This window comes from Boleophthalmus pectinirostris, unplaced genomic scaffold (assembly GCF_026225935.1).
Source record: "Boleophthalmus pectinirostris isolate CB_2022bp ecotype Guang Dong unplaced genomic scaffold, ASM2622593v1 HiC_scaffold_23, whole genome shotgun sequence".
In the NCBI taxonomy this organism is placed as follows: Eukaryota; Metazoa; Chordata; class Actinopteri; order Gobiiformes; family Gobiidae; genus Boleophthalmus; species Boleophthalmus pectinirostris.
Genome location: NW_026571207.1, coordinates 3,720,061 through 3,730,479, shown reverse-complemented (window position 1 = coordinate 3,730,479; position 10,419 = coordinate 3,720,061). Strand labels below are relative to the sequence as shown.

At 41.1% G+C, this 10,419-nt stretch overlaps 1 protein-coding gene across 1 annotated transcript in view; it reads left to right on the top strand.

The window, feature by feature from the left end:
* The first annotated feature begins 2,651 nt into the window (after nt 1-2,651).
* Nucleotides 2,652-10,419, top strand: part of aspn (asporin (LRR class 1)) — a 25,940-nt gene continuing 18,172 nt past the window's right edge. Inside the window, exon 1 of the mRNA XM_055158921.1 lies at nt 2,652-2,698. The gene's annotated coding sequence lies outside the window, so the exon portion shown is untranslated. The remainder of the gene's footprint in view (nt 2,699-10,419) is intronic.

Here is a 10,419-nt window from a genome sequence, read left to right as displayed (position 1 = left end):
GACTCAAACCGACTGTAAAAAGAAAATAATCTCAGTGTTTGGATCTGTGTGTGTGAGTGTGAACAAACACACACACACACACAGACACAGACACACACACACAGACACTATACACACACACACACACAGACACACTATATACACACACACAGACACAGACACACTTAATTAAATCAACAGGATGTAGAGCGTCTGAGATTTAGAACCACGTATAACCTGCCCATGAGAAATATCGGCCCAGATCAGCAAACATATCGACCGATCGACAATATGTCTCCAGGTGTCAATATCGGCCGATAATATTGGCCAACCGATATGTCTAATCAGAAGGACTCTGGTTTAAAGCGTCAGAAAAAGTCCGTGTTTTGTGGATGTTTTGGAGTTTTCCGTCAGATTCAGTTTTACAGCTCTGTGCTTTTTCCTCTGTTTCAACACTTTTCCTTTTTTTTTTTTTTTTTCTTGGTTAATATTTGCACAGGTACGAACCACAAAAAAACCCCAAGTCCGAACGAGAAGAACAAACGAGCCGCTGTTGTTTTGTTGTTAAACCCCGAGCGACGCCGCGACAGTGAAAACAAAGAAAAGATCAGCTTCAACTTTTAATGATTTTAACTTTTACCTTTTCAAAATAAAACCAAACAGATCCCAGACTCAGTCCTGGTTCAGTCCTGTTTTTAGTCCTGGTCTGGTCTCTGGTCTGGTCTCTGGTCTCTGGTCTCTGGTCTGGTCTCTGGTCTCTGGTCTGGTCTGGTCTGGTCTCTGGTCTGGTCTCTGGTCTGGTCTCTGGTCTGGTCTGGTCTGGTCTGGTCTGCTCTGGTCTGGTCTCTGGTCTGGTCTCTGGTCTCTGGTCTGGTCTCTGGTCTGGTCTGGTCTCTGGTCTGGTCTGGTCTCTGGTCTCTCTGGTCTGGTCTCTGGTCTGGTCTGGTCTGGTCTCTGGTCTCTGGTCTGGTCTCTGGTCTCTGGTCTCTGGTCTCTGGTCTCTGGTCTCTGGTCTCTGGTCTCTGGTCTCTGGTCTCTGGTCTCTGGTCTGGTCTGGTCTCTGGTCTGGTCTCTGGTCTGGTTTCTCTGGTCTCTGGTCTCAGTTTCATTCTTTCCTTCAGTTCTTCAGTTTGTTCACATCATCAGATGATCTCAGACCTCCAGCCACAAGACGCTCTCTCATCCCTCCATCTATCCCTCCATCTATCCCTCCATCTATCCCTCCATCTATCCCTCTCTCTATCACTCTCTCTCCTCCTCTCTCCTTCTCTCTCTTCTTCTTCTTCATGTGTTCATGTCTTGTTCTGGGGCAGGTTCTACAGCCGTCTGTCTCTACCTCCTCCTCCTCTCCTCTCTCACCTTCACTCTTTCACTCCTCTCTTCTCACTCTTCTTCTCCCACCTCTCCTCTCTCACTAGACTCTTCTCTCACTCCTCTTCCATCTCACTCCTTTCTCTCATCCTCTCCCTCTTTTTCTCTCTCCTCTCCTCTCTCACTCCTTTTCTCTCACACCTTTCTCTCATCCTCTCACCTTCACCCTCTCCTCTCGGGAGGAGAGCTCCTCCTTCTCTCACTCTTCTTCTCTCATCCTCACTCGTTTTCTCTCTCACCTTTACCCTCTGTCTTCCCTCTTCTCACTCCTCTCTTCTCTGTCTTCTTCTCTCACTCCTCTTCCAGCTCACTCCTCTCCTCTCTCTCTAGTCTCTTCTCTCACTCGTTTTCTCTCTCACCTTCACCCTCTCCTCTCAGGAGGAGAGAGGAGAGCTCCTCCTCCTTCTCTCTCCTCCTTCACTCACTCCTCCTCTTCTCTCACTCCTCTCCTCTCATCCTCACTCTTTTTCTCTCCTTCACTCCCTCACTCCTCTTCTCTCTCCTCACTCCTCTCTTCTCCTCTCCTCTCACTCCTCCTCTTCTCTCCTCTCACTCCTCTTCTCTCTCCTCTCTCCTCTCTCTCCTCTCACTCCTCTTCTCTCTCCTCTCACTCCTCTTCTCTCTCTCTCCTCTCTTCTCTCTCCTCTCTCTCCTCTCTCTCTCTCTCTCTCTCCTCTCACTCCTCTCTTCTCTCTCTGTCCTCTCTTCTCTCACTCTCTCTCTCTCTCTCTCTCTCTCTCTCCTCTCCTCTCACTCCTCTCTCTCTCTCTCTCTCTCTCACTCCTCTCTTCTCTCTCTCTCTCTCTCTCTCTCTCTCTCCTCTCACTCCTCTCTCCTCTTCTCTCACTCCTCTCCTCTCTCCTCTTCTCTCTCCTCTCACTCCTCTTCTCTCACTCTCCTCTCACTCCTCTCTCCTCTTCTCTCTCCTCTCACTCCTCTTCTCTCTCCTCTCACTCCTCTCTCTCTCTCTCTCCACTCCTCTCTTCTCTTCTCTCTCTCTCACTCCTCTCCTCTTCTCTCTCTCTTCCTCTTCTCTCTCACCTTCACTCCTCTCCTTGTCTCATCCTCTTCTTCTCTCTTCCATCTCTCCTCCTCCTCTCAGACTCTTTAATTAAACTGCAGAATGTCCTCCACCCCTCCTTCTCTCCTCTCTTTCTTTCTCTCTTTCTCTCCTCTCTCTTTCTCTCTCTTTGGTCTTGTAGTTGGGGGCAGGTTCAGGAGGAGGAGGAGGGACGTCTCTTTCCATCTCTCTTTCTCTCTTTCCTTCTCTCTCTTCTGTCGTTCTCCGGTCGTCCGTCGGTGATGAAGTGATCGTCCGGTCCGAGCCTCCGAACGCGAGACGCCTCAGGTAAGACACACACACACACACACACACACACACACACACACACACACACACACACACACACACACACACACACACACACACACACACACACACAAAACAAACGAGACCAAAACCCAAACGGGAAACTTCACATGGAAATAATTCAGAAATAAAACCTTGAACTTTAAGTTTAGAGTTTTTTTTAATGAACGGAACAAACTGAGACTCAACATCTTCTCTCCATCATCTCACAGTCCTGGAATTTAAACTTTAAAAAACACCAGGACCAGGACTAAACCAGGACTAAACCAGGTCTAAACCAGGACTAAACCAGGTCTAAACCAGGACTAAACCAGGACTAAACCAGGACTAATCCAGGTCCTGGTCTCAGTCCCGATCACATGACAGTCAACGCGAGCGCATCTCTGGGCCCGTCCAGTTCTGGTTCAGTCCAGTCCTGGTTAGTCCTGTTTTTAGTCCTGGTTTAGTCCTGGTTTAGTCCTGTTTTAGTCCTGGTTTAGTCCTGGTTTTGAGTCCTGGTTTAGTCCTGGTTTAGTCCTGGTTTAGTCCTGGTTTAGTCCTGGTTTAGTCCTGGTTTAGTCCTGGTTCAGTCCTGGTTTAGTCCTGGTTTAGTTAGTCCTGGTTTAGTCCTGGTTCAGTCCTGGTTTAGTCCCTGGTTTAGACCTGGTTTAGTCCTGGTTTTAGTCCTGGTTTAGTCCTGGTTTAGTCCTGGTTTAGTCCTGGTTTTAGTCCTGGTTTAGTCCTGTTTTAGTCTTAGTTTAGTCCTGGTTTAGTCCTGGTTTAGTCCTGGTTTAGTCCTGGTTTAGACCTGGTTTAGTCCTGGTTTAGTCCTGGTTTAGTCCTGTTTTAGTCCTGGTTTAGTCCTTGTTAGTTCCTGGTTTAGTCCTGGTTTAGTCCTGGTTTAGTCCTGGTTTAGTCCTGGTTTAGTCCTGGTTTAGTCCTTGATCCTGGTTTAAGTAGTCCTGGTTTAGTCCTGGTTTAGTCCTGGTTTAGTCCTGGTTTAGTCCTTGGTTTAGTCCTGGTTTAGTCCTGGTTTAGACCTGGTTTAGTCCTGGTTTAGTCCTGGTTTAGTCCTGGTTTAGTCCTGGTTTAGTCCTGGTTTAGAGTCCTGGTTTAGTCCTGGTTTTAGTCCTGGTTTAGTCCTGGTTTTAGTCCTGGTTTAGACCTGGTTTTAGTCCTGGTTTAGTCCTGGTTTAGTCCTGGTTTAGTCCTGGTTTAGTCCTGGTTTAGTCCTTGGTTTAGACCTGGTTTAGTCCTGGTTTAGTCCTGGTTTAGTCCTGGTTTAGTCCTGGTTTAGTCCTGGTTTAGTCCTGGTTTAGTCCTGGTTTAGTCCTGGTTTAGTCCTGTTTAGTCCTGGTTTAGACCTGGTTTAGTCCTGGTTTAGTCCTGGTTTAGTCCTGGTTTAGACCTGGTTTAGTCCTGGTTTAGTCCTTGTTTAGTCCTGGTTTTTAGTCCTGTTTAGTCCTGGTTTAGTCCTGGTTTAGTCCTGGTTTAGTCCTGGTTTAGTCCTGGTTTAGACCTGGTTTAGTCCTGGTTTAGTCCTGGTTTAGTCCTTGGTTTAGTCCTGGTTTAGTCCTGGTTTAGTCCTGGTTTAGTCCTGGTTTAGTCCTGGTTCTGGTTTTAGTCCTGGTTTAGTCCTGGTTTAGTCCTAGGTTTAGTCCTGGTTTAGTCCTGGTTTAGTCCTGGTTTAGTCCTGGTTTAGTCCTGGTTTCCAGGTTTTCCTGGTTTAGTCCTAGTCCTGGTTTAGTCCTGGTTTAGTCCTGGTTTTAGTCCTGGTTTAGTCCTGGTTTAGTCCTGGTTTAGTCCTGGTTTAGTAGTCCCTGGTTTAGACCTGGTTTAGTCCTGGTTTAGTTTAGACCTGGTTTAGTCCTGGTTTAGTCCTGGTTTAGTCCTGGTTTAGTCCTGGTTTTAGTCCTGGTTTAGTCTGGTTTAGTCCTGGTTTAGTCCTGGTTTAGGGTTTAGTTTCCTGGTTTAGTCCTGGTTTAGTCCTGGTTTAGTCCTGGTTTAGTCCTGGTTTAGTCCTGGTTTAGTCCTGGTTTAGTCCTGGTTTTGGTTTAGTCCTCCTGGTTTAGTTCCTTTTAGTCCTGGTTTAGTCCTGGTTTAGTCCTGGTTTAGTCCTGGTTTAGTTTAGTCCTGGTTTAGTCCTGGTTTAGTCCTGGTTTAGTCCTGGTTTAGTCCTGGTTTAGACCTGGTTCCTGGTTTAGACCTCCTGGTTTAGTCCTGGTTTAGTCCTGGTTTAGTTTAGTCCTGGTTTAGTCCTGGTTTAGTTCCTGGTTTAGTCCTGGTTTAGTCCTGGTTTAGACCTGGTTTTAGTCCTGGTTTAGTCCTGGTTTTAGTCCTGGTTTAGTCCTGGTTTAGTCCTGGTTTAGTCCTGGTTTAGTCCCTTGGTTTAGTCCTCCTGGTTTAAGTCCTGGTTTAGTCCTGGTTTAGTCCTGGTTTAGTCCTGGTTTAGTCCTGGTTTAGACCTGGTTTAGTCCTGGTTTAGTCTGGTGGTTTAGTCCTGGTTTAGTCCTGGTTTAGTTCCTGGTTTAAGTCTTGTCCTGTTTAGTCCTGGTTTAGTTCCTGGTTTAGTCCTGGTTCAGTCCTGGTTTAGTCCTGGTTTAGTCCTGGTTTAGTCCAGTCCTGGTTTAGTCCTGTTTAGTCCTGGTTTAGTCCTGGTTTAGTTTTTAGTCTGGTTTAAGTCTGGTTTAGTCCTGGTTTAGTCCTGGTTTAGTCCTGGTTTAGTCCTGGTCTGGTTCTTCTCTCTTTGAATCTTTTTTAATCACCTGTTTGTTTGTTTGTTTGTTTGTTTTTTCCCGTCGTCGTTTTTGTTGTTGTTGTTTTTTTGTTTCCGTGGCAACAGGATCTCAGGTCTGAAACAGCTCAGAGTCGATCCGTCAACGCGAGACTCAAACGTACGACTTTAAACGACGTGAAGACGAAGAAGACGAAGAGCGTTTGTTTGTTTGTTCGGACTCGGTCTCGTTAAACGTCGTTGGTTTGAGTTTACGGCGCCGCGGCTCCATTTAAAACAGGAAGTGGTGAATAAAAACTAACGAGACACTTCGGTTTCACTTTGAGCAAACGAGAGAAAAGTTCTGTGTTTGTGAACGAAAAACTGAACCTAAAACCTACGACACAACAGGACTAAACCAGGACTAAACCAGGACTAAACCAGGACTAAACCAGGACTAAACCAGGACTAAACCAGGACTAAACCAGGACTAAACCAGGACTAAACCAGGACTAAACCAGGACTAAACCAGGACTAAACCAGGACTAAACCAGGACTAAACCAGGACTAAACCAGGACTCAACCAGGACTAAACCAGGACTAAACCAGGACTAAACCAGGTCTAAACCAGGACTAAACCAGGACTAAACCAGGTCTAAACCAGGTAAACCAGGACTAAACAGGACTAAACCAGGACTAAACCAGGACTAAACCAGGACTAAACCAGGACTAAACCAGGACTAAACCAGGACTAAACCAGGACTAAACCAGGACTAAACCAGGACTAAACCAGGTCTAAACCAGGTCTAAACCAGGACTAGAACCAGGACTAAACCAGGACTAAACCAGGACTAAACCAGGACTAAACCAGGACTAAACCAGGTCTAAACCAGGACTAAACCAGGACTAAACCAGGACTAAACCAGGACTCTAAACCAGGACTAAACCAGGTCTAAACCAGGACTAAACCAGGACTAAACCAGGACTAAACCAGGACTAAACCAGGACTAAACCAGGTCTAAACCAGGTCTAAAACCAGGACTAAACCAGGACTAAACCAGGACTAAACCAGGACTAAACCAGGACTAAACCAGGACCAGGACTAAAACCAGGTAAACTAAACCAGGACTAAACCAGGACTAAACCAGGACTAAACCAGGACTAAACCAGGACTAAACCAGGACTAAACCAGGTCTAAACCAGGAAAACCAGGACTAAACACCAGGACTAAACCAGGTCTAAACCAGGACTAGAACAGGACTAAACCAGGACTAAACCAGGACTAAACCAGGTCTAAACCAGGACTAAACCAGGACTAAACCAGGACTAAACCAGGACTAAACCAGGACTAAACCAGGACCAGGACTAAACCAGGACTAAACCAGGTCTAAACCAGGACTAAACCAGGACTAAACCAGGTCTAAACCAGGACTAAACCAGGACTAAAACCAGGACTAAACCAGGACTAAACCAGGTCTAAACCAGGACTAAACCAGGACTAAAACCAGGACTAAACCAGGACTAAACCAGGACTAAACCAGGACTAAACCAGGACTAAACCAGGACTAAACCAGGACTAAACCAGGACTAAACCAGACTAACCAGGACTGGACTAAACCAGGACTAAACTAAACCAGGACTAAACCAGGACTAAAACCAGGACTAAACCAGGACTAAAACAGGTCTAAAACCAGGACAGAACCAGGACTAAACCAGGACTAAACCAGGACTAAACCAGGTCTAAACCAGGACTAAACCAGGACTAAACCAGGACTAAACCAGGACTAAACCAGGTCTAAACCAGGACTAAACCAGGACTAAACCAGGTAAACTAAACCAGGAAACTAAAACCAGGACTAAACCAGGACTAAACCAGGACTAACCAGGACTAAACCAGGACTAAACCAGGACTGAACCAGGACTAAAACAAGACTAAAACAGGACTAAAACAGAACAGAACCAGGACTAAACCAGGACTAAACCAGAACTAAACCAGGACTGAACCAGGACTAAACCAGGACTAAACCAGGACTAAACCAGGACTAAACCAGGTCTAAACCAGTACTAAACCAGGACTAAAACAGGACTGAACCAGGACTAAACAGGACTGAACCAGGACTAAAACAGGACTAAATCTTCCAGTTCACAAACAGAAGAGGTGAACTTCAGAAATGGTCACAGTTCAAGTCAGTCTCAAGTTTGTTCTAAACCCTGTGTTTGATAAATATTTGGTAAATATTTAATATTTGGTAAATATTTGACATTCGTTGAATATTTGGTGAATATTTGGTGAATATTTGACATTTATTGAATATTTGTTGAATATTTAATGTTGAATATTTGTTGAATATTTGTTGAATATTTGTTGAATATTTGATGAATATTTGTTGAATATTTGTTGAAGATTTGTTGAATATCAGTTGAATATTTGATGAATATTTGTTGAATATTTGTTGAATATTTGTTGAATATTTGATGAAATATTTTGAATATTTGTTGAATATTTGTTGAATATTTGATGAATATTTGTTGAATATTTGTTGAATATTTGTTGAATATTTGTTGAATATCAGTTGAATATTTGTTGAATATTTGATGAATATCAGTTGAATATTTGTTGAATATTTGATGAATATTTGTTGAATATTTGATGAATATTTAATGAATATTTGTTGAATATTTGATGAATATCAGTTGAATATTTGTTGAATATTTGATGAATATCAGTTGAATATTTGTTGAATATTTGTTGAATATTTGTTGAATATTTGTTGAATATTTGATGAATATCAGTTGAATATTTGTTGAATATTTGATGAATATTTGTTGAATATTTGTTGAATATTTGATGAATATTTGTTGAATATTTGTTGAATATTTGTTGAATATTTGTTGAATATTTGATGAATATTTGTTGAATATCAGTTGAATATTTGTTGAATATTTGATGAATATTTGTTGAATATTTGTTGAATATTTGTTGAATATTTGATGAATATTTGTTGAATATTTGTTGAATATTTGTTGAATATTTGTTGAATATCAGTTGAATATTTGTTGAATATTTGATGAATATCAGTTGAATATTTGTAGAATATTTGATGAATATTTGTTGAAGATTTGATGAATATCAGTTGAATATTTGTTGAATATTTGATGAATATCAGTTGAATATTTGATGAATATTTGATGAATATCAGTTGAATATTTGTTGAATATTTGATGAATATCAGTTGAATATTTGTTGAATATTTGATGAATATCAGTTGAATATTTGTTGAATATTTGATGAATATTTGTTGAATATCAGTTGAATATTTGTTGAATATTTTGAATATCAGTTGAATATTTGTTGAATATCAGTTGAATATTTGTTGAATATTTAATGAATATTTGTTGAATATTTGATGAATATTTGATGAATATCAGTTGAATATTTGATGAATATCAGTTGAATATTTGTTGAATATTTGTTGAATATTTGATGAATATTTGTTGAATATTTCTTGAATATTTCTTGAATATTTGTTGAATATTTGTTGAATATCAGTTGAATATTTGTTGACTATTTGATGAATATTTGATGAATATCAGTTGAATATTTGTTGAATATTTGATGAATATCAGTTGAATATTTGTTGAATATTTGTTGAATATTTGTTGAATATTTGTTGAATATTTTGTTGAATATTTGTTGAATATTTGTTGAATATTTGTTGAATATTTGTTGAATATCAGTTGAATATTTGTTGAATATTTGTTGAATATTTGTTGAAGATTTGTTGAATATCAGTTGAATATTTGATGAATATTTGTTGAATATTTGTTGAATATTTGTTGAATATTTGTTGAATATTTGTTGAATATTTGTTGAATATCAGTTGAAGATTTGTTGAAGATTTGTTGAATATTTGTTGGTTTGATGAGTTTAGGTTCAATCTGCTCCGTTGGTCCTAAAGTTTAAAATAAATGTCAATAATATTTGGGGTTTTTCAGGTTTGGGGAATATGAGGCGATAGGTTAGGGTTAGTTTGGGGGGTAAATGAGTTTTTTTAGGGGGTATGGTTGGGTGTTTTGGGGTAAGTTTTTTGGAGGTTAGTTTTTGGGAGTTAGTTTTTGCAGGGTAGTTTTTGGGGGTTAGTTTTTAGGGTTTACAGTTTTTGGGGTGATTTTTGGGAGGGTAGTTTTTGGAGGGTAGTTTTTGGGGGTTAGTTTATGGAGGGTAGTTTTTGGAGGGTAGTTTTTAGAGGTTAGTTTTTAGGGTTTACAGTTTTTTGGGGTGATTTTTGCAGGGTAGTTTTTGGGGGTTAGTTTTTAGAGGTTAGTTTTTAGGGTTTACAGTTTTTGGGGTGATTTTTGTTAGTTAGTTTCTGGGGGTTAGTTTTTGGAGGTTAGTTTTTAGGGTTTACAGTTTTTGGGGTGATTTTTGGGGGGTAGTTTTTGGAGGTCACAGTTTATTGGGGTGGTTTTTGGAGGTTACACTTTTGGGTTTTTTGGGGGGTTACAGTTTTTGGGGTTTAGTTTTTGGGTTTAGTTTTTGGGGTTTAGTTTCTGGGGTTAGTTTTTAGGGTTAGTCTTTAGGGTTCTACAGTTTTTGGGGGTTAGTTTTGAGGGTTTACAGTTTTCGGGGTGATTTTTGGAGGGTAGTTTCTGGGGTGGTTTTTGGAGGTTACACCTTTGGGGTTTTTTGGAGGGTTACAGTTTTCAGGGTTAGTCTTTAGGGTTACAGTTTTGGGGTATAGTTTATAGGGGTATTTTTTTTTTTAGGGTTAGTTTTTAGGGGTTACTGTTTTTAGGGGTTTAGTTTTTAGTTTTTTTTTTTTTTTTGAGGGTTAGTCTTTGGGGTTTACAGTTTCTGGGGGTGGTTTTTTTGGAGGTGACAGTTTCTGGGGTGTTTTTTTTGGAGGTTACAGTTTCTGGGGTGGTTTTTTTGGAGGTTACAGTTTCTGGGGTGGTTTTTTTGGAGGTTTTTTTGGAGGTTACAGTTTCTGGGGTGGTTTTTTTGGAG